Source organism: Mesoplodon densirostris, assembly GCF_025265405.1.
Source record: "Mesoplodon densirostris isolate mMesDen1 chromosome Y unlocalized genomic scaffold, mMesDen1 primary haplotype SUPER_Y_unloc_1, whole genome shotgun sequence".
NCBI classification, from domain to species: Eukaryota; Metazoa; Chordata; class Mammalia; order Artiodactyla; family Ziphiidae; genus Mesoplodon; species Mesoplodon densirostris.
Window position 1 is genome coordinate 2,252,102 of NW_026778236.1, and position 26,061 is coordinate 2,278,162.

Consider the following 26,061-nt stretch of genomic DNA (forward strand, 5'->3'; position numbering starts at 1 on the left):
TGAAAGGAAAATTTAGACATGTGACTGTAAAGAGTTAAGAAATCTTGAGGTTAAGTATCTATTTTCTGATCCATATTCAAGTGGCAGATGACCAACGTGGGAATAATGGTTATAAAACCAATTTTCCACTAATTGTAAATGGAACCAGTTAACTTTTCTGAGTATATATCTTAGTGAATGTTAGTACCCCTAGATTTTAAAACATTGGGAAACATTTTAAGTAATACTGATTTCAACTTTATTTTGGTGTGCTTGATGTAACACAAAGGGTTTCGTAATATACTCATAAGTATAGAGTTATCTGGAGGGTTAAGGGTTTTTTGTCAGTGACCTCAGGTGACATTTAATTAGTAATGCTTAAAATTTGGGAAGAAACTTGAGTGTAAAAACTTTAAGCCAAATTGGAATCTGCAAAACTAGTACAGAAATCTGCAATATCCTTTTAAGGGAACAGCAAAAATGAAGTTAAGGGGAAGGAGAGTATTATTTGAGCCAAACTGAGGATTATAACTCAGGAGACAGACTCAGAAAGTTCTGAGGACTGTTCTACCTGTTAGAAGTCAAAGGCATGGTTACATCCATTTTGAAGAGAAAGGACAGTATATCACATCAAAGTGACATACAGATATTTTACATGAAGATCAGCAGGGATACGTAGTCTGGGTAAGCAGGTACAAAGTGAGCAGCAAGTCAACATGATCCCAGTACAGAGCTGGGAAAGAACAGTATTCTTTTTAAGAAGTTGCAGCATAAGTGTCAGAGGAAGGTAAAATAATTGACCTTTATGATCAGGAAGGCAATCTGTCTTTGAGGAACTCTGGTTAATGTGTAGTGCAGATATTAGGGAGGGAGCGAGGATGTCTCAATGACCACAGCATTTTATGTTTAATTTTTCTTGGCTGGCCTTAAAGTACTGTATTTCATAAAATCCTACGGGGCATGAAAGGCTTGCTTTTAGTATCTAACATATCAGATTGATGAATCAAATCCTTAAAAGGAAGGGTAAAGCAAACGAAGTTTCGAACCCAAAACTGAACCGATTACTTTTTCCTGAGTACATGTTCATGAAAAACCCATAAAACTCTTAAGTGTTTAACAGTTGGGTGATCTTCAAAATACAGGGATACTGTGGGTTTGGTTCCAGAACAGTAAAGCAAGTCATGGTTTTTCTCAATTTCACGGCTTCTTATGTAACCCAGTCTTTCCTATTAACAGAAAACATGTATTTCTCCACTAGTTTTTAAGAGAACTGTGTTTGTTCCTTTCTTCCTCATGTGTAAATTCTCATTGGGTTCCCAGTGAATTGAAGGTGCTTGCTCTTCATGCCAAGAGTTGGGCATGAGACAGGCGGTTAAGCAAGTAAAGTGAGGATTTATTTAAGCAAGAATATGCCCTCAGGGAGAGCAGGCAGTTAGGTGAGGAGCTGCTGCCCTGGGTTCCACTGGCAAGCCGGTTATGAGGGGCATACAGAGGAAGGGGTGGCATACTCATTGGGGAAGCAGGAGTTTGGGGGTCACATTCCCTGCTTCTTTGCAGCTCCAGAAGGGATTTTTGTCCTTATTTAGCTTAGTCAGAAGTGTCATGGCCTCACTGCATGGTGTGTGCTGCTTGTCTGCAAGGCTAATTTTATTGTAAGGAGAGCATAATGAGCAACAGGTTACATTTGGAAGTAGGAGAGTCCTGTCTTTCCTCATCTCTCTTTGTCTGCCTTCAGGACACTTACCACCGAAAATGTGCAGTTTCCTGTCAGTCTGGGGGTCCTTGTTTTTCTTTGTCTGCCCATGGACCTCTGCTCTTTACCAGGTGCTTGATTTCCTGCCACCTGGCCCCTCTTCCATTACTCTGCTCATATCTAGCTACTCGCCTGCTGTAGCAATTACAGTAATCTTAACCTCACAGTCCTTTAATTGCATGGCAGTCACTGAAAAACATGCTTAACATCCAGATTTAATTTTGTTCATGAATGAGTGATATCCAAACCTCTATAAGATGATTTTCTCAGACACCATCTGAGATTTAATATCAATTGTTTTTCCTCTCGTGTTTCTTTCCTGTCAAGCAGAGGACTAAAATATTAAACAATCATTATTGAAATACTAACAATTCTTTGATTTCCTACTATATACTGAACTTGTCCCTTCCAGTAGACTTGCTTGGAAGCTGCCGGTTGGCCTACATATTAGGTAGAAACCATAAAACCCCTAAATTAGGGAACAGTTATAACTTTGCCCGATTTAAAGATCAGCTTTTGTATAATTCATAGAGTTGTTATCTATCTAGACTATGGAAAGTGTCCCAAGAAATACTAACTGATCACCATCAACTGATCAACTGGTGTTTACATGAACACATTTCATTGCATAGTTTTCTCAAGTGCTCAATAATGGTTAATATACGATTAAGACACTACCAATGCAAAGCATTAACACCACAGGTCTGGGCTTCCCTAGTGGCCCAGTGGTTGAGAGTCCGGCTGCCGATGCAGGGGACACGGGTTTGTGCCCCGGTCCGGGAGGATCCCACATGCCGCGGAGCGGCTGGCCCCGTGAGCCATAGCCTCTGAGCCTGCGCGTCCGGAGCCTGTGCTTCGCAACGGGAGGGGCCCCAGCGGTGAGAGGCCGGCATACCGCAACAACAACAACAAAAAAAACAGTTTCATGATTTTGACCAGTCTCTAAAAAAGGCAGAATTACAAATTAACCTCAGGCTCCCACTTCATATAAAAGTAATTACAATATTTTCACACTTTTGTTTTGAACCCTGAATTATGTTTTCAGCTCAATGTGCTCAGTACGTCATTTAACCTCACAATAACCCTATCTGATAATTCTTTATCATCTTGTTTTTGTAGACTAGGTAAATTTAAGAGTGTAGGTAGCTTACCCAGTTTCATATAACTACTAAATTTTGAAGTTTAGATTATTTTCTGTCTGCCTGACTTCGTATCATATGAAATCACCAGATGCATTATGTCTTCTAGACATTCATCTTTCTGTTTCAGATTATTTTAACAGTTCCACTAAAAAAATTAAGTAAGTAGCATATCTGCATAGCAAGCAGAATGCTTCATGATCTGGTCCTCCCCATTTTACGTCTATCAAGAAATCCCTGAACTCTCCCTACTGATTACCTGGAGCTTCACGTTATTACCCCAAAATGCCTTTTCCTTTTTTTTTTTTTTTTACGGTACGCGGGCATCTCACCGTTGTGGCCTCTCCCGTTGTGGAGCACAAGCTCCGGACGGGCAGGCTCAGCGGCCATGGCTCAGGGGCCCAGCAGCTCAGGGGCATGTGGGATCCTCCCGGACCGGGGCACGAACCCGTGTCCCCTGTATCGGCAGGCGGACTCTCAACCACTGCGCCACCTGGGAAGCCCTTCTCCTTTATATTGATTAAATTAAAGCAACTGGGAAAAGTATGCAGTAAAAAGTAGAGAACACATTCTGCTGTTGCAGTTTTCTTTAGAGTTTCTCCCGCGAGTTCTCCCTCGAGATTCTCTCGCGAGTTTCTCTGTTCACCCCTCCCCCACCTCCACATCTTCCATCTTCCCTACCTCCCCTGCGGCTCATCCCTTCCCCCACCCACCGCTACATCTGGTTCCTTAGCCTCTTTCTAGAAGTAGAGCGCTTGCTCTCGAGCCTTAGTTTAGTTAACGGTCGTCTGAAGAGACGCGGAAGGAGGACTTCTGAAGAGGAGGACAAAATAAGGTAAGAAATTCGGCATTTTAGGGAGGAGAGAATAATTTATACCTCAGGAGAAAGAGTTGACACCTATATGTTCTCCTGTTACCAGAGAAAGCGTGGTAATTCAGATTTTGATTTTTCTCTCAGGCTTTTACTGTAAGAGATAAGAGCCGAGTAAGTGGTGTTTGTATAAATATGTCTGAATAGACAGTGTCTCGAGAAGTCTATCAGTTGTTCTTGAACAGTACGTTTAATGTTTGTTCTCCTGGAGAATCAGTTGCCAAGGCAGCGATGAAAAGCCAGTGAAGTTCCTGGAATTTGTCCCTGAATTGAGAAGTTGGGGGTGGGGGTGGAGCTAGGTTTGAAATGCTGCGGGAGGGAATATTGAGTAGATAACTTAACTGTGATTAGCGGCGTACCCTCTTTGCTGTTGACTCTCACTTGCGGGTAGTGGAGCGTATGCCGGGCGCCAGTTTGTTCCGCTTGCACTTTTGTTTTTTGCGGTATGCGGGCCTCTCACTGCTGTGGCCCCTCCCACCGCGGAGCACGGGCTCGGTACCCAGAGGCTCCAGACGCGCAGGCCCAGCGGCCATGGCTCACGGGCCCAGCCGCTCCGCGGCATATGGGATCCTCCCAGACCGGGGCACGAACCCGTATCCCCTGCATCGGCAGGCGGACTCTCAACCACTGCGCCACCAGGGAGGCCCTCTCCACTAGTTTTTAAGAGAACTGTGTTTGTTCCTTTCTTCCTCATGTGTAAATTCTCATTGTGTTCCCAGTGAATTGAAGGTGCTTGCTCTTCATGCCAAGAGTTGGGCATGAGACAGGCGGTTAAGCAAGTAAAGTGAGGATTTATTTAAGCAAGAATATGCCCTCAGGGAGAGCAGGCAGTTAGGTGAGGAGCTGCTGCCCTGGGTTCCACTGGCAAGCCGGTTATGAGGGGCATACAGAGGAAGGGGTGGCATACTCATTGGGGAAGCAGGAGTTTGGGGGTCACATTCCCTGCTTCTTTGCAGCTCCAGAAGGGATTTTTGTCCTTATTTAGCTTAGTCAGAAGTGTCATGGCCTCACTGCATGGTGTGTGCTGCTTGTCTGCAAGGCTAATTTTATTGTAAGGAGAGCATAATGAGCAACAGGTTACATTTGGAAGTAGGAGAGTCCTGTCTTTCCTCATCTCTCTTTGTCTGCCTTCAGGACACTTACCACCGAAAATGTGCAGTTTCCTGTCAGTCTGGAGGTTCTTGTTTTTCTTTGTCTGCCCATGGACCTCTGCTCTTTACCAGGTGCTTCATTTCCTGCCACCTGGCCCCTCTTCCATTACTCTGCTCATATCTAGCTACTCGCCTGCTGTAGCAATTACAGTAATCTTAACCTCACAGTCCTTTAATTGCATTGCAGTCACTGAAAAACATGCTTAACATCCAGATTTAATTTTGTTCATGAATGAGTGATATCCAAACCTCTGTAAGATGATTTTCTCAGACACCATCTGAGATTTCATATCAATTGTTTTTCCTCTCGTGTTTCTTTCCTGTCAAGCAGAGGGTTAAAATATTAAACAATCATTATTGAAATACTAACAATTCTTTGATTTCCTACTATATACTGAACTTGTCCCTTCCAGTAGACTTGCTTGGAAGCTGCCGGTTGGCCTACATATTAGGTAGAAACCATAAAACCCCTAAATTAGGGAACAGTTATAACTTTGCCTGATTTAAAGATCAGCTTTTGTATAATGCATACAGCTGTTATCTATCTAGACTATGGAAAGTGTCCCAAGAAATACTAACTGATCACCATCAACTGATCAACTGGTGTTTACATGAACACATTTCATTGCATAGTTTTCTCAAGTGCTCAATAATGGTTAATATACGATTAAGACACTACCAATGCAAAGCATTAACACCACAGGTCTGGGCTTCCCTAGTGGCCCAGTGGTTGAGAGTCCGGCTGCCGATGCAGGGGACACGGGTTCGTGCCCCGGTCCGGGAGGATCCCACATGCCGCGGAGCGGCTGGCCCCGTGAGCCATAGCCTCTGAGCCTGCGCGTCCGGAGCCTGTGCTTCGCAACGGGAGGGGCCCCAGCCGTGAGAGGCCGGCATACCGCAACAACAACAACAAAAAAAACAGTTTCATGATTTTGACCAGTCTCTAAAAAAGGCAGAATTACAAATTAACCTCAGGCTCCCACTTCATATAAAAGTAATTACAATATTTTCACACTTTTGTTTTGAACCCTGAATTATGTTTTCAGCTCAATGTGCTCAGTACGTCATTTAACGTCACAATAACCCTATCTGATAATTCTTTATCATCTTGTTTTTGTAGACTAGGTAAATTTAAGAGTGTAGGTAGCTTACCCAGTTTCATATAACTACTAAATTTTGAAGTTTAGATTATTTTCTGTCTGCCTGACTTCGTATCATATGAAATCACCAGATGCATTATGTCTTCTAGACATTCATCTTTCTGTTTCAGATTATTTTAACAGTTCCACTAAAAAAATTAAGTAAGTAGCATATCTGCATAGCAAGCAGAATGCTTCATGATCTGGTCCTCCCCATTTTACGTCTATCAAGAAATCCCTGAACTCTCCCTACTGATTACCTGGAGCTTCACGTTATTACCCCAAAATGCCTTTTCCTTTTTTTTTTTTTTTACGGTACGCGGGCATCTCACCGTTGTGGCCTCTCCCGTTGTGGAGCACAAGCTCCGGACGGGCAGGCTCAGCGGCCATGGCTCAGGGGCCCAGCAGGTCAGGGGCATGTGGGATCCTCCCGGACCGGGGCACGAACCCGTGTCCCCTGTATCGGCAGGCGGACTCTCAACCACTGCGCCACCTGGGAAGCCCTTCTCCTTTATATTGATTAAATTAAAGCAACTGGGAAAAGTATGCAGTAAAAAGTAGAGAACACATTCTGCTGTTGCAGTTTTCTTTAGAGTTTCTCCCGCGAGTTCTCCCTCGAGATTCTCTCGCGAGTTTCTCTGTTCACCCCTCCCCCACCTCCACATCTTCCATCTTCCCTACCTCCCCTGCGGCTCATCCCTTCCCCCACCCACCGCTACATCTGGTTCCTTAGCCTCTTTCTAGAAGTAGAGCGCTTGCTCTCGAGCCTTAGTTTAGTTAACGGTCGTCTGAAGAGACGCGGAAGGAGGACTTCTGAAGAGGAGGACAAAATAAGGTAAGAAATTCGGCATTTTAGGGAGGAGAGAATAATTTATACCTCAGGAGAAAGAGTTGACACCTATATGTTCTCCTGTTACCAGAGAAAGCGTGGTAATTCAGATTTTGATTTTTCTCTCAGGCTTTTACTGTAAGAGATAAGAGCCGAGTAAGTGGTGTTTGTATAAATATGTCTGAATAGACAGTGTCTCGAGAAGTCTATCAGTTGTTCTTGAACAGTACGTTTAATGTTTGTTCTCCTGGAGAATCAGTTGCCAAGGCAGCGATGAAAAGCCAGTGAAGTTCCTGGAATTTGTCCGTGAATTGAGAAGTTGGGGGTGGGGGTGGAGCTAGGTTTGAAATGCTGCGGGAGGGAATATTGAGTAGATAACTGTGATTAGCGGCGTACCCTCTTTGCTGTTGACTCTCACTTGCGGGTAGTGGAGCGTATGCCGGGCGCCAGTTTGTTCCGCTTGCACTTTTGTTTTTTGCGGTATGCGGGCCTCTCACTGCTGTGGCCCCTCCCACCGCGGAGCACGGGCTCGGTACCCAGAGGCTCCAGACGCGCAGGCTCAGCGGCCATGGCCCACGGGCCCAGCCGCTCCGCGGCACATGGGATCCTCCCAGACCGGGGCACGAACCCGTATCCCCTGCATCGGCAGGCGGACTCTCAACCACTGCGCCACCAGGGAGGCCCTCTCCACTAGTTTTTAAGAGAAATGTGTTTGTTCCTTTCTTCCTCATGTGTAAATTCTCATTGTGTTCCCAGTGAATTGAAGGTGCTTGCTCTTCATGCCAAGAGTTGGGCATGAGACAGGCGGTTAAGCAAGTAAAGTGAGGATTTATTTAAGCAAGAATATGCCCTCAGGGAGAGCAGGCAGTTAGGTGAGGAGCTGCTGCCCTGGGTTCCACTGGCAAGCCGGTTATGAGGGGCATACAGAGGAAGGGGTGGCATACTCATTGGGGAAGCAGGAGTTTGGGGGTCACATTCCCTGCTTCTTTGCAGCTCCAGAAGGGATTTTTGTCCTTATTTAGCTTAGTCAGAAGTGTCATGGCCTCACTGCATGGTGTGTGCTGCTTGTCTGCAAGGCTAATTTTATTGTAAGGAGAGCATAATGAGCAACAGGTTACATTTGGAAGTAGGAGATTCCTGTCTTTCCTCATCTCTCTTTGTCTGCCTTCAGGACACTTACCACCGAAAATGTGCAGTTTCCTGTCAGTCTGGAGGTTCCTGTTTTTCTTTGTCTGCCCATGGACCTCTGCTCTTTACCAGGTGCTTCATTTCCTGCCACCTGGCCCCTCTTCCACTACTCTGCTCATATCTAGCTACTCGCCTGCTGTAGCAATTACAGTAATCTTAACCTCACAGTCCTTTAATTGCATTGCAGTCACTGAAAAACATGCTTAACATCCAGATTTAATTTTGTTCATGAATGAGTGATATCCAAACCTCTATAAGATGATTTTCTCAGACACCATCTGAGATTTCATATCAATTGTTTTTCCTCTCGTGTTTCTTTCCTGTCAAGCAGAGGGTTAAAATATTAAACAATCATTATTGAAATACTAACAATTCTTTGATTTCCTACTATATACTGAACTTGTCCCTTCCAGTAGACTTGCTTGGAAGCTGCCGGTTGGCCTACATATTAGGTAGAAACCATAAAACCCCTAAATTAGGGAACAGTTATAACTTTGCCTGATTTAAAGATCAGCTTTTGTATAATGCATACAGCTGTTATCTATCTAGACTATGGAAAGTGTCCCAAGAAATACTAACTGATCACCATCAACTGATCAACTGGTGTTTACATGAACACATTTCATTGCATACTTTTCTCAAGTGCTCAATAATGGTTAATATACGATTAAGACACTACCAATGCAAAGCATTAACACCACAGGTCTGGGCTTCCCTAGTGGCCCAGTGGTTGAGAGTCCGGCTGCCGATGCAGGGGACACGGGTTCGTGCCCCGGTCCGGGAGGATCCCACATGCCGCGGAGCGGCTGGCCCCGTGAGCCATAGCCTCTGAGCCTGCGCGTCCGGAGCCTGTGCTTCGCAACGGGAGGGGCCCCAGCGGTGAGAGGCCGGCATACTGCAACAACAACAACAAAAAAAACAGTTTCATGATTTTGACCAGTCTCTAAAAAAGGCAGAATTACAAATTAACCTCAGGCTCCCACTTCATATAAAAGTAATTACAATATTTTCACACTTTTGTTTTGAACCCTGAATTATGTTTTCAGCTCAATGTGCTCAGTACGTCATTTAACGTCACAATAACCCTATCTGATAATTCTTTATCATCTTGTTTTTGTAGACTAGGTAAATTTAAGAGTGTAGGTAGCTTACCCAGTTTCATATAACTACTAAATTTTGAAGTTTAGATTATTTTCTGTCTGCCTGACTTCGTATCATATGAAATCACCAGATGCATTATGTCTTCTAGACATTCATCTTTCTGTTTCAGATTATTTTAACAGTTCCACTAAAAAAATTAAGTAAGTAGCATATCTGCATAGCAAGCAGAATGCTTCATGATCTGGTCCTCCCCATTTTACGTCTATCAAGAAATCCCTGAACTCTCCCTACTGATTACCTGGAGCTTCACGTTATTACCCCAAAATGCCTTTTCCTTTTTTTTTTTTTTTTTACGGTACGCGGGCATCTCACCGTTGTGGCCTCTCCCGTTGTGGAGCACAAGCTCCGGACGGGCAGGCTCAGCGGCCATGGCTCAGGGGCCCAGCAGCTCAGGGGCATGTGGGATCCTCCCGGACCGGGGCACGAACCCGTGTCCCCTGTATCAGCAGGCGGACTCTCAACCACTGCGCCACCTGGGAAGCCCTTCTCCTTTATATTGATTAAATTAAAGCAACTGGGAAAAGTATGCAGTAAAAAGTAGAGAACACATTCTGCTGTTGCAGTTTTCTTTAGAGTTTCTCCCTCGAGTTCTCCCTCGAGATTCTCTTGCTTGTTTCTCTTGCGAGTTTCTCTGTTCACCCCTCCCCCACCTCCACATCTTCCATCTTCCCTACCTCCCCTGCGGCTCATCCCTTCCCCCACCCACCGCTACATCTGGTTCCTTAGCCTCTTTCTAGAAGTAGAGCGCTTGCTCTCGAGCCTTAGTTTAGTTAACGGTCGTCTGAAGAGACGCGGAAGGAGGACTTCTGAAGAGGAGGACAAAATAAGGTAAGAAATTCGGCATTTTAGGGAGGAGAGAATAATTTATACCTCAGGAGAAAGAGTTGACACCTATATGTTCTCCTGTTACCAGAGAAAGCATGGTAATTCAGATTTTGATTTTTCTCTCAGGCTTTTTCTGTAAGAGATAAGAGCCGAGTAAGTGGTGTTTGTATAAATATGTCTGAATAGACAGTGTCTCGAGAAGTCTATCAGTTGTTCTTGAACAGTACGTTTAATGTTTGTTCTCCTGGAGAATCAGTTGCCAAGGCAGCGATGAAAAGCCAGTGAAGTTCCTGGAATTTGTCCGTGAATTGAGAAGTTGGGGGTGGGGGTGGAGCTAGGTTTGAAATGCTGCGGGAGGGAATATATTGAGTAGATAACTTAACTGTGATTAGCGGCGTACCCTCTTTGCTGTTGACTCTCACTTGCGGGTAGTGGAGCGTATGCCGGGCGCCAGTTTGTTCCGCTTGCACTTTTGTTTTTTGCGGTATGCGGGCCTCTCACTGCTGTGGCCCCTCCCACCGCGGAGCACGGGCTCGGTACCCAGAGGCTCCAGACGCGCAGGCCCAGCGGCCATGGCTCACGGGCCCAGCCGCTCCGCGGCTCGTGGGATCCTCCCAGACCGGGGCACGAACCCGTATCCCCTGCATCGGCAGGCGGACTCTCAACCACTGCGCCACCAGGGAGGCCCTCTCCACTAGTTTTTAAGAGAACTGTGTTTGTTCCTTTCTTCCTCATGTGTAAATTCTCATTGTGTTCCCAGTGAATTGAAGGTGCTTGCTCTTCATGCCAAGAGTTGGGCATGAGACAGGCGGTTAAGCAAGTAAAGTGAGGATTTATTTAAGCAAGAATATGCCCTCAGGGAGAGCAGGCAGTTAGGTGAGGAGCTGCTGCCCTGGGTTCCACTGGCAAGCCGGTTATGAGGGGCATACAGAGGAAGGGGTGGCATACTCATTGGGGAAGCAGGAGTTTGGGGGTCACATTCCCTGCTTCTTTGCAGCTCCAGAAGGGATTTTTGTCCTTATTTAGCTTAGTCAGAAGTGTCATGGCCTCACTGCATGGTGTGTGCTGCTTGTCTGCAAGGCTAATTTTATTGTAAGGAGAGCATAATGAGCAACAGGTTACATTTGGAAGTAGGAGAGTCCTGTCTTTCCTCATCTCTCTTTGTCTGCCTTCAGGACACTTACCACCGAAAATGTGCAGTTTCCTGTCAGTCTGGAGGTTCTTGTTTTTCTTTGTCTGCCCATGGACCTCTGCTCTTTACCAGGTGCTTCATTTCCTGCCACCTGGCCCCTCTTCCACTACTCTGCTCATATCTAGCTACTCGCCTGCTGTAGCAATTACAGTAATCTTAACCTCACAGTCCTTTAATTGCATTGCAGTCACTGAAAAACATGCTTAACATCCAGATTTAATTTTGTTCATGAATGAGTGATATCCAAACCTCTGTAAGATGATTTTCTCAGACACCATCTGAGATTTAATATCAATTGTTTTTCCTCTCGTGTTTCTTTCCTGTCAAGCAGAGGACTAAAATATTAAACAATCATTATTGAAATACTAACAATTCTTTGATTTCCTACTATATACTGAACTTGTCCCTTCCAGTAGACTTGCTTGGAAGCTGCCGGTTGGCCTACATATTAGGTAGAAACCATAAAACCCCTAAATTAGGGAACAGTTATAACTTTGCCTGATTTAAAGATCAGCTTTTGTATAATGCATACAGCTGTTATCTATCTAGACTATGGAAAGTGTCCCAAGAAATACTAACTGATCACCATCAACTGATCAACTGGTGTTTACATGAACACATTTCATTGCATAGTTTTCTCAAGTGCTCAATAATGGTTAATATACGATTAAGACACTACAAATGCAAAGCATTAACACCACAGGTCTGGGCTTCCCTAGTGGCCCAGTGGTTGAGAGTCCGGCTGCCGATGCAGGGGACACGGGTTCGTGCCCCGGTCCGGGAGGATCCCACATGCCGCGGAGCGGCTGGCCCCGTGAGCCATAGCCTCTTGAGCCTGCGCGTCCGGAGCCTGTGCAACGGGAGGGGCCCCAGCGGTGAGAGGCCGGCATACCACAACAACAACAACAAAAAAAACAGTTTCATGATTTTGACCAGTCTCTAAAAAAGGCAGAATTACAAATTAACCTCAGGCTCCCACTTCATATAAAAGTAATTACAATATTTTCACACTTTTGTTTTGAACCCTGAATTATGTTTTCAGCTCAATGTGCTCAGTACGTCATTTAACCTCACAATAACCCTATCTGATAATTCTTTATCATCTTGTTTTTGTAGACTAGGTAAATTTAAGAGTGTAGGTAGCTTACCCAGTTTCATATAACTACTAAATTTTGAAGTTTAGATTATTTTCTGTCTGCCTGACTTCGTATCATATGAAATCACCAGATGCATTATGTCTTCTAGACATTCATCTTTCTGTTTCAGATTATTTTAACAGTTCCACTAAAAAAATTAAGTAAGTAGCATATCTGCATAGCAAGCAGAATGCTTCATGATCTGGTCCTCCCCATTTTACGTCTATCAAGAAATCCCTGAACTCTCCCTACTGATTACCTGGAGCTTCACGTTATTACCCCAAAATGCCTTTTCCTTTTTTTTTTTTTTTTTTACGGTACGCGGGCATCTCACCGTTGTGGCCTCTCCCGTTGTGGAGCACAAGCTCCGGACGGGCAGGCTCAGCGGCCATGGCTCAGGGGCCCAGCAGCTCAGGGGCATGTGGGATCCTCCCGGACCGGGGCACGAACCCGTGTCCCCTGTATGGGCAGGCGGACTCTCAACCACTGCGCCACCTGGGAAGCCCTTCTCCTTTATATTGATTAAATTAAAGCAACTGGGAAAAGTATGCAGTAAAAAGTAGAGAACACATTCTGCTGTTGCAGTTTTCTTTAGAGTTTCTCCCGCGAGTTCTCCCTCGAGATTCTCTCGCGAGTTTCTCTGTTCACCCCTCCCCCACCTCCACATCTTCCATCTTCCCTACCTCCCCTGCGGCTCATCCCTTCCCCCACCCACCGCTACATCTGGTTCCTTAGCCTCTTTCTAGAAGTAGAGCGCTTGCTCTCGAGCCTTAGTTTAGTTAACGGTCGTCTGAAGAGACGCGGAAGGAGGACTTCTGAAGAGGAGGACAAAATAAGGTAAGAAATTCGGCATTTTAGGGAGGAGAGAATAATTTATACCTCAGGAGAAAGAGTTGACACCTATATGTTCTCCTGTTACCAGAGAAAGCGTGGTAATTCAGATTTTGATTTTTCTCTCAGGCTTTTACTGTAAGAGATAAGAGCCGAGTAAGTGGTGTTTGTATAAATATGTCTGAATAGACAGTGTCTCGAGAAGTCTATCAGTTGTTCTTGAACAGTACGTTTAATGTTTGTTCTCCTGGAGAATCAGTTGCCAAGGCAGCGATGAAAAGCCAGTGAAGTTCCTGGAATTTGTCCGTGAATTGAGAAGTTGGGGGTGGGGGTGGAGCTAGGTTTGAAATGCTGCGGGAGGGAATATTGAATAGATAACTGTGATTAGCGGCGTACCCTCTTTGCTGTTGACTCTCACTTGCGGGTAGTGGAGCGTATGCCGGGCGCCAGTTTGTTCCGCTTGCACTTTTGTTTTTTGCGGTATGCGGGCCTCTCACTGCTGTGGCCCCTCCCACCGCGGAGCACGGGCTCGGTACCCAGAGGCTCCAGACGCGCAGGCCCAGCGGCCATGGCTCACGGGCCCAGCCGCTCCGCGGCTCGTGGGATCCTCCCGGAGCGGTGCCGAACCCGTGTCCCCTGGATAGGCAGGCGGACTGTCAACCACTGCGCCACCAGGGAAGCCCTCTCGTGCAGTTTTTTTTCTTTTTTTTTTCTTTTTTGTTTCCTTCGGGTTTTCTTTGTGAAAGCAGAGGTACTGAGCAATACAAGCAAGATACCTATTTTAACTTAAATGATTTAAAACTTGTAATTTTAGTTATCAAATGTCAAAATGTTGATTCACTTGACAAAAAGCGTCTGATTTAATTTGGCATATAAAGAATGGTACTCTCTTTTGACCAGTGTTTCTTAAAGTCTCTCAATCTAAGTAAACACACTTTACATTTTCCTCAATAAAGGAAGTAGCTCCCTCCTTTTCCCTTATGACTTACCACTTTTAAAGTTTGTGGAAAAAAATTATTTTAAACATTTTTTGATGCATACACAAGAAAAATGTGAGTAGATGTGAACAATTTAAAAATATGTTTAAGGTATATTCTGCACAGTTCATAAAACATATTAACTGTTAGATGTGTAGAATCCAGGACTATTTATTATTGCTTATTTTTTTGTTGTGTTTTGGAAAAGAAGCCTTGAACCCTGCAGGTAAAATAATTTACAGTTGCCTTCTAATCTAGTTTTTACATACAGGTTTTTGTAAGATATCTATAAAGAATGGAGCATTTGTTACGCCAGTGCTTGTTTGGCTTTGTGTTACAAGTTTCCTCTCTTTTAAGTAAGAAACGGCAAATATTTTCACTGCTATAGGGTACTTCAGTTGAGTTATAAACAGGAGTAATAGTTTTTGCTTATAATTTATTTTTTGCTATATGTATAAAGATATATTTTTCATTACTTACAGAAAAATGGCGGAAGCAGATCAGGCTGGGAAACTGTTCATAGGAGGCCTCCATGCTGACACCAATGAAAATTCTCTTGAAGTGGTATTTGGGAAATATGGTCACATTATGGAAGGTAATTTTTAGAACTTATATATATATATATATATATATATATACATATACACACATATATATATATATGTTCGAAGCAAAAGTGTATTAAACACACACCATTGAACAGCTAAGTTAAAGTGCTTTTTCTGTTTGTAACACATGAGCACTTTTTTTTAAAGTTTCTGTTTTTTATTAGGAAAGCACTGGGCAATGAGGGAAAGTGTACACCTTAGGGGCTCCTACTACTGAGAAGGGCAAAAAGCAGTGTTTCTTTCTTCACCCCAGCCACGCTTTGCAGCATGCTGGGTTTTACTTACCTGACCAGGGATCAAGCCCATGCACAGTGGCATGCAGCATGTGGATCTTAGTTGCCTGACGAGGGATCAGACCCGTGTCCCCTTCATTGGGAACGTGGAGTCTTATCCACTGGACCACCAGGGAAGTCCCAGGGCTTTTTAAACATACTGTCGTCATAGGACATGAAATGGGATGAGATATGCTAGCTGTAGAACGGTTGCAATTATTGACTCAATTTTTAAAATACTAGAAATGATATAAAATGGAAAGGGTTTTTTTGCTTTATTTGTTTTTGGTTTTTGTTTTGTTTTTAAGTAACTTCCGGGAGGCTGTTACTGCACTGTGTCCATAACATGAAATTAAGGAGGCCTTATGAGAAAGTGTCAAAGGATTGATTATTTTGAAAATATGAAACGTTCAATTTTATGTGAAATTTAAATTAAAAATATTTATGTATATTACAGTTACGTTGATGAAGAATCAGAAAAAAAACAAGTCTAGAGGCTTTGCTTTTATTACTTTTGAGAATCCTGCAGATGCAAAGGATGCTGTCCAAGATATGAATGGAAAAGTAAGAGACTTTAATAATATTTTGTGTTCTCCATTTATTACTATTTCAAGATTTTTTTTTCTAATTTTTTAAAGTAACATGATGCCATATAAGGCTTCACTCTCCATTTTGTCACATAAGTATTGGATTGTCCGGTTGGAAGGAGATTGACATTAACATGAGCTTTAACAATATATTTTAAACCTGTTTTAGCATTCAAATGTAAAAGTAAATGAGTTTTAGCCTGTAGAGCTCTCCCCAATATCCCGTACTGTTATTTTTAAGTCTCGACTTTTTTGTACTTCAGAGTCAGTCTTCCTTGTGTCACTGTTACAAATAATCACTTGTCCCTTACAACTGTACTTTTAATTGCATATTTGCTCAAAGAATTTTTTTATATTGTAGGTAGTATTTTTCCCATTTTATATTGCAGGTCATATCTTTTTATATTCATCATCCTGTGAATTGTTCATTGTTAAAAGTACTTCCAGCGCATCTCAGTTCTCATAGTGTGGAACACATACATTAATTCCCTTTGTCCTATAGCTTGGTTTCTGGTATGCTGCAGGCACTTGGCACATGTTGACCCTTTTACTTTACTTTCATATTTTAAGGTATGGTAGTACCTAAAAGTTGATCTTGACTCATGCATGATTTTATTTTGGGTGCAGAGGTAAATTTGTGTCATGAAGGATAGTAGACCCCCATTATCTGTTTGTTTTCAAGCACAAGAACGTGTAGTCTGTATAGACATTATTCTTCAATTCTTTATTCAACAGATATTTTATTGCCAGGCATTGCTTTAGCAATTGATTAATGGTTGTGGGGAATACAAAATACCTATTTTCTTGGACACTTGTGTTCTAGGGTGAACGATGAGAAACGTACAAGTAAAACTAAATACAATTTCATATGCAAAAATATTAAGGAAAATAAAGTAGGTAATTTCATTAGAGTTTAAGGGGAGTGGATTTCTATACATATACATCTAAGAATGTTAAATCCTGAATGTTGGGAGGGAGGCAGCCATTCATAAGTGTATGGGAAATAGTTTGGACCCAGAAACAGAAAAGGAGGCCCTAACATGGGAGCACATGGCTGTTGAGGCTGTTTGTATTGGGCCAGGGCCCATCCATATCCACCAGAAGTCTTAGTAGGAATTCAGCATTTAAAATCGTTTTCCAAGGATAACATGAAACAGCTAGAGTGTTTTACTTAGAGCAATTATATTATGATTTAAATTATGTTATCAAAAATCACATTGGCATCTATAGAAGGTTAATGTAGGAAGTTGTTGGGAGATTAAGAAGTGTAAGCATTTCTGAAACATAAGAATATGAAGTACCATTATAAGAAGTTACTCTTGGGGGACATGTTCAAACAACTGAATAAGGCAAGAAATGTTAAGGACCAAATAAGTGCTCTATTTAAAAAAAAAATCAAAGAAATTATTAGAAGTAAATACAGAAGAACAATCATGTTGGAAAATTTTCTTTCCCTTAATATTTAATAAATGGTAAAAACAATTAGAGTAGGAATAACCATTTTGAATAAATAACTGAATAATTTTATTTTTTAAATGACACGCATACTTTTATATACCCTTGGGACACTGAAAACTTTGAATGGTAGAAGTAGAGAAAGGAAGTGAGTTTAGTTCTCCATTATAGAAAATAAAAGGGTATATTCTCTCATGATAAGTGAGAGGTATTAATCTTCTTTTAATACCAGAGGACATTTCAGGGAGCTCTAATTGCCAATACGTACACTTTGTGTTGGATGACTTAATGAAAGGCAGTTACTAATTAAGTCTCATTTATCTGGCATGGTGAAGGACACCATCATTTCAGAAGAAAATGTTTGCTTTGGGGAAAAAATATTGATCTTGAACTAGAGCAGTAGTAAATAAATTTGATGCGATGTTATTAATGTTATACTTAATCTGTTTAGTCTTTGGATGGAAAGGCAATTAAGGTAGAGCAAGCCAACAAACCATCTTTTGAAAGCGGTGGTACACAGAGACCACAACCTCCTGCAAGAAACAGGGGCCATCTGAGAAATCCGAGACATGGAAGAGGAAGAATTCGAAGAGGAGGAAATGGAAGAGGAGGAAATGGAAGAGGAGGAAGTGGGAGCGCAAGAGAGCATCCCTCCCCTGGAGGACACCTGGGTAATGTTTTCAAATACAAGGCTGCAACCATAGGACCGAAAAATAGTAGGTTTAACTGTATAGAAACCTCTCAGTTTTTATTCCATCCTTTATGAGCAAAGTAGTGTGTAAGTACTATCAGATGATGAATCACATTGATAGTCAGAAGTATTTCTAAGTGGTGAAGAATTATTGTAGGTATAAAATGACTTAACTAGGTAATGTGCAAAAAGTTAATCACCGTACAGGGGAATAGCATAAATTTTAAAGTAAATTCAGTCTCTTTTACCATTATTACTAATTGCCTCTTTTCTTCGAGAATTTTTCTACAGAGTTTCCTACTGTCGATCATATATTAGAATTTTTCACTTTAGGACCAATATCTTGATATGAGTTTAAATCAATGATTCATTCATAATCTATTAAAAATACATTGGTTAATTTTATTCTGAGAGTAGCCTTATTGCATCATAAACATCCTAGAGAATCTTGAAAACTCCACAACAGAAAATAAAAGTCACTCAGAATATCCACAATTCAGGGCTAAACACTTCATATTTTAGGTTTCACCTTGCAGTATTTGTCTTAAGTATATGTGTTCAGACATCTAAGCAAATCTCCATTGTCATTTTGATATGAGGCTTTTCTACCTGGGTCTCTGGTATGCATTTGGGAAAATACCTGAGGGAAATAAATAGAGCTTTAGATTCTAAAAGGTGTCTTTGATCCAGGAAAAGAGTAAAAAGCTCTGCTTCAGACATATGTATGTTTTCTTTGTGTGTGTGTATTAGAGGAGAAAGTCGTTGAAAATGCCTTTTTTTGGATTTTTTCAGAGAAGTTTTCTACTTAGTAAGAAAAGGAGGAAAAGCACTTTGCATTTCAAAAACTTGCATATATTTAACAACCTTTGCTTCATCTATTAACCATAACCAGTCTTCAGAAATAAAACATTTAGTTTCTTTTTGTGATAATTACATGTGTGAATTTTAGGAAATGTTTTTGGAAAGTTCAGTTAAAGGGTAACCCATTTTAAGAAAACACAGTTTTGCTCTTTTCCCACTATCTTGACCTTGAGAAAAGTTGACCAGTTCATATTCTGCCATGTGTAAGAATACTCATTTTTTTCTTGCCTGTGGCAATACAGGGGAATTGGAATATACCTAAACATCTTTCTGGTTAGAAAGGTAACACATAAATTTTCAGTATTTAGTGTGCATTTCTTAAATACTATTAAAATTGAACAGAACGTAGCCCTTTTCACTGAGAAATTAACATTAAGAGTTGATCTGTGAATAACACAGGCTTGAACTGTTGATCAACTTACAAGCAGATTTTTTTTTTCAATAACTACATATAAGATCACTACATGATCCAAGGTTGGTTGAATCCATGGATGCAGAACTAGGGATACTGGACCAAGTGTAAAGTTATAAGCAGATATTCTCCTGCAAAGGGAGTTATTTGTATGTATATACTTAACTTTTAGGTAATGCATTTTTTATTCATCTTTTTTTATTTTTAATGTTTTGATTTATACCTAGGATGTTGTGTTTTTCAAAAGCTTCCTTGACACCAGAATTATATAACTAATAACTTATCATCTTCCTCCTAACATGATGAAAAATTCAGTTTTACATTTAATTTATCCAGGTTTTCCTGTACTCTCTCTCTTCTCCCCAAACCGCTTTCATACCAGTGGTTCTTTAGTTTTTTCCTAGATTTTCAAAACTGACTTTTACGGTAAGTCTTTGAACTCTACTAACTTATGTGTCATATGAGGAAACAATCATATTGGTTTAGACAGATAGGAAAGCTGAAGACTGGAGTAATTGTTGAGTGAAAATTTATAACAATAAGTGAAACTTGCCCAATGAAAAAATGTTGATTCTACTTAACTAAAAAGATTTCATTTAAACACAGGTCATGGTGGGCATACTCCTAGTCCCAACGCGAGTTTTTCCAGGGGAGCCTTTCCAGTTAAAAGAGGACCATCTTCGAGAAGTGGAGGTCCTCCTCCTAAGAGATGTGCTCAGAGACGAAGCAGCAGTGGGGTGGGAAGACAAGGTAAATGCTATATAATGCAGAGACAGTTGTTTCTCATTAATGAAAGTGAGCTATTTTTAAACAGAATGTTTAAGCAGAATGGAAAGTGAGAAGTATATGAACATGTTAACCAATCACTAATTTATTTATTGATTTGTGGTTGGGAAATAATTTTTCAGTTTTTGATTATAGATGTAATAGGTGATTAGCACTGCTGTGGGGAAAACATTGCTTGTAAGTCCATGTTTGCTATAGAATTCCTCTTAATTTAAGTTGCTGCTAACACTTTTTGGTTAGTAGGCTTCTTCATCACATAGTTTCAGTATCAGAATTTTCATGAAAACTATGTCCTGTGAGAGAATGTTCTGGTCTGTAGACTAGTTTAGCTATGTATATTGGCTACCTGGTTTTATTAATTATTATAAACAATAATTGAAACTTGCCATATGAACTGTAGTTTGTGCTCTTAACATTTTTGGAACTGTTTTCTGATCCTTAATATGGTACAGACTTGAAACAGCCATTATCAAATTGCCATTTTACCTGTAGAATATGAATGAAGCCAAATGTAGCACGATATTGACTTCAAAATACAACAGAAGCTAAGAAACCTACCCTTTCCATTATTAGATGGTTAGCCTAGGGAACAAACAAGAGAAGAGAACAAACAAGGTCCTAGTGAGCTCCAGGAGTGAGGAATAAGAATTAACACATGAAGAGAATGTTATTTATGGGAGATAGTTTCATATTTTGGAAGCGGTACAGTGTTTTTCAAATGAGCCCTTTATTGCTAATAAACAAGAGAAGTCACTACTGCTATCATCATACAAGGTCAATAATTAAGGTTGTACACTTAAAGGAGAGAGCCAACCACTTGGTGATTGAATATGTGACAGTAGTTACCAAAAATTAATGTTTTGCTCCAAGTTTGAGAAGTGTTCCCTACTGCTGGTAATTTAAAGGTTATGCCAAATGTATGGGGAACGGGAGATGTCAGAAAATACAATGTTCAGTGGTAACATTGAAAGGGAAACGAAAATGTGCGTAAATGGAATTTTAGAAGGAGTAGTTTTTTTAAATGATTTTGGAGAGTGGAAGGATATCAGACTTTGGGATTTTTCTTTGAAACATTACTGTCAATTTTGAGATACTTACATAAGCATTCTTAAATTAAAGGTTCAGTATCACATGGAAGAGAAAATTATGGAGGTCCTCCTCATAGAGAGCCAGTCTCTTTTCAGAGAGTTGGCTATATGTCACAAAGAGATGGTGGTTATGCTACTAGAGACAGGTAAGAGAAAACACAGTATATGAATTAAGTCATGGTTAATTTTGTTGTTCTTGTTGAAATTTACCTAACACAAAATTGAACCTTTAAAAGTGAACAAGTCAGTAACATTTAGTACACTTAACAGTGTTATGCAACCACCAGCTCTGTTCAGTTCCAAAACATTTCATTACCCCAAAATAAAATTAATAAGCAGTCACTCCCATTTTCTCCCCCCTTGTCCCTGGTAGGTACCCACCTGTGTCCTTATCTATGAATTTATCTAATCCTGAATATACCATACTAATGGAAGCAAACAATATGTGACCTTTATTATCCAGCTTTCCCTTAGAATAAATGTTTTCAAAGATCATTCATGCTCTAGCATGAATCAGTACTTCAGACCTTGTTTTTTTTTTTTTTTGGCTGACTAAATATTCCATTTTATGTGCGATTAACATGGTTTGTTTATCCATCTGTGTGATTTATTCCCATCATGGTGCTGTCATGAATACTCCTGTACAAGCATTTGGGTACCTGTTTTCAATTCTTTTTGAGTGTATATATACTTAGGAGTGGAATTCCTGGGACATATAGTAATTCTTTAATTTTTTAAGGAACTGCTGATCTGTTCCATAGAGCCGGTACTATTTTACAATTCTGCCACGCACATATACTTGATTTGTTTCTCTGCATCTGCACCAACACGTGATATATTAAGTTTCTTTATTTTTAATTATAGCCAGTCTGAGAGGTGCAAAGTAGATATTCCATTTTGGTTTTGAATTTCATTTCTCTAATAAATATGTTGAGCAGGTTTTCAGGTCCTTGTTGCTCATTGTATATCTTCTTTGAACAAAAGTATATTCAAGTCCTTTGCCCGTTTAAAATTTTTTGTCTTTTTGCTGTCTGAATTCTTTATATATTCTGGATATGATAAGTTGCCTTTAAAACTTTATCTGCTTTATTTAAGTTATTCACGGAGAAATTATCCAAGCTTCCGAGCCAGGAAGGATTATATTCCGCCATGTAGAGTCTATGCACACGGTTATTATGGACATTCAAGTTCTCGGATTGATCATCCCTCTAGAGGATATAGGTAATATAAAATTTTGTGTTTATATCAAATAAAAACATTCTTTTAAATTATGTGACCGTGACACATAATTTAAATTGATGACATAATTTATATCATTCTTTTAAATTTAGTGATCGTGATGGCTATGGTGGAAATCCTGATACAGATTATTCTGCATATCGAAGTGGAAGCTCTTACAGGGATTCATATGGGAGTTACGGTAAGAGTCCAGTTACAACTTGTAAATCATAGAATTAGACTTAACCAGATCGTTGTTTACTCTACTTTTACTTCAGTTCCTTCAAGGGAAAACTATGATTAGCATAGCCTTTTTTATAAGTTAAAGACCTTTGAATTGTTTTGTTAATAGCTCACTTAAAATAAAATGCTATGAAGGGTAAATGGGCAGTCTCATCATTTTTTCTCATTACCGAAAAACTATTTTAACATTAGTATTATTATTTTATTTATTTATTTTTTTGCAGCACATGGGCCTCTCAGCGTTGTGCCCTCTCCCATTGCAGAGCACAGGCTCCTCACGCGCAGGCCCAGCGGCCGTGGCCCATGGTCCCAACCGCTCCCTGGCATGTGGGATCCTCCCGGACCGGGGCACGAACCCGTGTCCCCTGCATCGGCAGGCGGACTGTCAACTACTGCGCCACCAGGGAAGCCCCACTAAATCTTGTTAAACGTTGCCACTCTACTGATTATTTAAAAATTCTAAAATATTGGCTTTTATTGTCAAACTACTTAGGCTGAAAAATATTGCTCTCTCTTTTAAATAAATATGAAAGCCCTTCACCCTTGCTACATAGTTTATATTTTCATAGCAGTGACAGATAAAGCTTATCTTTTCCAATATTTAGCACTTTGAGTCATGTTATATGATACCAGAAAAATTTGTAATGTTTAAAGTTTGTTTATCAATCATTAACTTCCCAGTTGACTACCGTGTTGCACCAGCAGCACGAAGGGTCCCGCTGACATATGGAGGAATCAGTTGCTGTGATAGCAATACGAGAGATGTATATGGAGGAGGTCCGGAAGGTTACTCAAGCAGCCAAAGCAATACTTATTCAAGTGGTTGTGAGCGTGGAAGACAGGAACAATGAGGGTTTCCACCCTCTGTGAATAGGGAGTACCTTGCTCCCTGTGACTCTCATACAGTAGCTCAGGTTGTGGGGCATCCAGATGAGGTTATGTGGGAAGCCAATCTGAAAGAGAGGGCCGAAGCAGATATTAAAAATAACACTCAGTTATGTACCAAATGTTCTTTACAAAGGAAAAGTTTAAGTTCTTTTCTTTAATTGATGCTTGAATACCACTAAAAGAAAAACGTTGGTTTGCGGGGACGAGGCATATATTACCTTTTCCTCTATGAATTTTCAGACAAAGTGAAAACATGGAATTATTCAAAGTACTTGCATAGTTGTTAATATTAATTGAAATATAGAATTTGTGTTTAAAATGTTCAAAATTTTCAGAATAAAAAAATCAGAATTTTCTTGAAACCTATGTCCTGTGAGAGAATGTTCTGGTCTGTAGACTAGTTTAGCTATGTATATTGTCTACCTGTTTTTTTATTTAATTATTATAAACAATAATTGAAACTTGCCATATGAACTGTAGTTTGTGCTCTTAACTTTTTTAGCACTGTTTTCTGATCCTTAATATGGTACAGACTTGAAACAGCCATTATCAAATTGCCATTTTACGTGTAGAATATGAATGAAGCCAAATGTCCCACGATATTGACTTCAAAACACAACAGAAGCTAAGAAGCCTACCCTTTCCATTATTAGATGGTTAGCCTAGTGAACAAACAAGAGAAGAGAACAAACAAGGTCCTAGTGACCTCCAGGAGTGAGGAATAAGAATTAACACATGAAGAGAACGATATTTATGGGAGATAGTTTCATATTTTGGAAGCGGTACAGTGTTTATCAAATGAGCCCTTTATTGCTAATAAACAAGAGAAGTCACTACTGCTATCATCATACAAGGTCAATAATTAAGGTTGTACACTTAAAGGAGAGAGCCAACCACTTGGTGGTTGAATATGTGACAGTAGTTACCAAAAATTAATGTTTTGTTCCAAGTTTGAGAAGTGTTCCCTACTGCTGGTAATTTAAAGGTTATGCCAAATGTATGGGGAACAGGAGATGTCAGAAAATACAATGTTCAGTGGTAACATTGAAAGGGAAACGAAAATGTGCATAAATGGAATTTTAGAAGGAGTAGTTTTTTTAAATGATTTTGGAGAGTGGAAGGATATCAGACTTTGGGATTTTTCTTTGAAACATTACTGTCAATTTTGAGATACTTACATAAGCATTCTTAAATTAAAGGTTCAGTATCACATGGAAGAGAAAATTATGGAGGTCCTCCTCGTAGAGAGCCAGTCTCTTTTCAGAGAGTTGGCTATATGTCACAAAGAGATGGTGGTTATGCTACTAGAGACAGGTAAGAGAAAACACAGTATATGAATTAAGTCATGGTTAATTTTGTTGTTCTTGTTGAAATTTACCTAACACAAAATTGAACCTTTAAAAGTGAACAAGTCAGTAACATTTAGTACACTTAACAGTGTTATGCAACCACCAGCTCTGTTCAGTTCCAAAACATTTCATTACCCCAAAATAAAATTAGTAAGCAGTCACTCCCATTTTCTCCCCGCTTGTCCCTGGTAGGTACCCACCTGTGTCCTTATCTATGAATTTATCTAATCCTGAATATACCATACTAATGGAAGCAAACAATATGTGACCTTTATTATCCAGCTTTCCCTTAGCATAAATGTTTTCAAAGATCATTCATGCTCTAGCATGAATCAGTACTTCAGACCTTGTTTTTTTTTTTGGCTGACTAAATATTCCATTTTATGTGCGATTAACATGGTTTCTTTATCCATCTGTGTGAGTTATTCCCATCATTGTGCTGTCATGAATACTCCTGTACAAGCATTTGGGTACCTGTTTTCAATTCTTTTTGAGTGTATATATACTTAGGAGTGGAATTCCTGGGACATATAGTAATTCTTTAATTTTTTAAGGAACTGCTGATCTGTTCCACAGAGCCGGTAGTATTTTACATTTCTGCCACGCACATATACTTGATTTGTTTCTCTGCATCTGCACCAACACTTGATATATTCAGTTTGTTTATTTTTAATTATAGCCAGTCTGAGAGGTGCAAAGTAGATATTCCATTTTGGTTTTGAATTTCATTTCCCTAATAAATATGTTGAGCATCTTTTCATGTCCTTGTTGGTCATTGTATATCTTCTTTGAACAAAAGTATATTCAAGTCCTTTGCCCGTTTAAAATTTTTTGTCTTTTTGCTGTCTGAATTCTTTATATATTCTGGATATGATAAGTTGCCTTTAAAACTTTATCTGCTTTATTTAAGTTATTCACGGAGAAATTATCCAAGCTTCCGAGCCAGGAAGGATTATATTCCGCCACGTAGAGTCTATGCACACGGTTATTATGGACATTCAAGTTCTCGGATTGATCATCCCTCTAGAGGATACAGGTAATATAAAATTTTGTGTTTATATCAAATAAAAACATTCTTTTAAATTATGTGACCGTGACACATAATTTAAATTGATGACATAATTTATATCATTCTTTTAAATTTAGTGATCGTGATGGCTATGGTGGAAATCCTGATACAGATTATTCTGCATATCGAAGTGGAAGCTCTTACAGGGATTCATATGGGCGTTACGGTAAGAGTCCAGTTACAACTTGTAAATCATAGAATTAGACTTAACCAGATCGTTGTTTACTCTACATTTACTTCAGTTTCTTAAAGGTAAAACTATGATTAGCATAGCCTTTTTTGTAAGTTAAAGACATTTGAATTGTTTTGTTAATAGCTCATTTAAAATAAAATGCTATGAAGGGTAAATGGGCCGTCTCATCT

The 26,061-nt window shown here is 40.3% G+C and overlaps 1 pseudogene; it reads left to right on the forward strand.

Moving 5' to 3' along the window:
- Nucleotides 1-14,657: 14,657 nt before the first annotated feature.
- Nucleotides 14,658-23,374, forward strand: LOC132482963 (RNA-binding motif protein, X chromosome-like; annotated as a pseudogene).
- Nucleotides 23,375-26,061: the final 2,687 nt, after the last annotated feature.